This window comes from Lagenorhynchus albirostris, chromosome 11, assembly GCF_949774975.1.
Source record: "Lagenorhynchus albirostris chromosome 11, mLagAlb1.1, whole genome shotgun sequence".
In the NCBI taxonomy this organism is placed as follows: domain Eukaryota; kingdom Metazoa; phylum Chordata; class Mammalia; order Artiodactyla; family Delphinidae; genus Lagenorhynchus; species Lagenorhynchus albirostris.
In genome coordinates this window covers 99,775,715-99,777,381 of record NC_083105.1, presented here as the reverse complement: position 1 = coordinate 99,777,381, position 1,667 = coordinate 99,775,715, and positions in this window count along the sequence as shown.

Genomic DNA, 1,667 nt, shown 5'->3' with positions numbered 1-1,667 from the left:
ATAACTACCTTTAATTTTTCAGTTCAAATTTCCAGAAGAATCTGTTTGATCGATTTGTTCATTCAGGCATTCAGAACACATACATGGAGTATCTACTAAGGACAGGCAGTGGACGCCCGTGGTAATCCCCACCCCCTGTTAGGAACCTCTTAATGATCCCTCCAACCTCATCCTGAAGATGGACTCTTTCCCTGGGACCTTGTTAGAGGTGCTGAATTTGTCCCCCACTCCAGATCTACTGAATCAGAATCTACATTTTAACAAAATCCCCAGGTGATTTGTATGCACAGTTCAAGTCTCAGAAGCACTGCTTTAAACTTCTAGCTCAAAACTGGCTGCACACTGGAAACAGCTGGAGATTTAAAAAATTACTGATGCCTGGGTCCCTCGCAAAGGGATTCCTTTTTAATTTTTCTGGGGTGCAGCCTGGCATTCAGAAAATCCTAGATGATTCCAATGTGCAGGTAGGTTTGAGAATCTCTGAACTAGTCCTGAGTCACCACAATCAGCTGTGAACCTGGACAAACTGCTTAGTTTCTCTCTAGGCTAGATTTCTCATCTCTTAAGTGAAGATAACCTGTGGACCTCAGAGTTGTTCTGAGGGTCCCATCTTCTCTTATACAATTGGGGATTTAAGGAAACAAATGCATTATTAAATATGAGAATATAAGTAAAAATGCATGGAAGATCATTGTAAAGCTTACATGATTACACTCTACCTGTGTCATGGCTGAGTACCGTTATCCCATCTTACCTATCACGTAATGGAGGGTTAGAGAGGTTAAGTAACTGTCTCAAGGCCCTGAAGGCTGTTAAAGAGAAATTATTCACCAGATCCTCTTTAAAAACCGGCGGGGAAGACTTTACTACAGACTGCTGCGATGGGGGAAACAGACTGAATGCAGCTCTGAACACAGCTGGGACCAACGGAGATTTACAGCCAGGGGGCAGGGTGAAGGAGAGAACGGAAAAAAATGACCAAGACGAACTTGGTGAGATATTGGGGGGTAGGGTGGCGGGTGGGATGAGGAACGTGATCAGAAATCGAGAGTGGAGGAAGAGGAGCTTGATTAGGTACCAAGGGTGGGGGGGATCCTCGATCGAGTGGCTTCGCAGGATTCTTTGGTAAAATCAGGCTCAGCAGGCCAGGCACGAGGCCTAGTCTACACGAGGGCTCCAAAGGACCAGACCAGAGTTTGCTCCCGGAGCGGGTCTAGGCGGAGTTGGGGGCTCAAGTCGGGCGAGTCTAAGCGCGCAGACACTGCTGACCCTACACGCCCCCAGTGCCGGGGTTAATGCAAACCTCACAGGACCGAACGTGTCTGGCGCTGTACACCCACGAAGCAGGACTGCTGGCTGCACTCCAGCTTCCAATCAGACCAACCCCAATCGGAGCGGCGGCCCCTTAGCCGTTCGTAGCCTACAGGACCGGGTTTCCCCGGGCACGCCCCGCCTCCCGGTCCGGGGCGGGGCCGCCGCACCTGCCGTGCACCAATCACGGGCCGGCGCGTAGGGGCGCACGCGCCACGGCCCTGGGCGGGGCCTCGCCGCACATCAGTCTCCGCGACCTGCCGGCCCCCGGCCTCCCTGATTGGCTGTCCTGGAGTGACGTGACGGCCGCCTCGGCCTATGGCAGCGGAGCCGGCCGGTGGCGGGGTGCGGAAGCT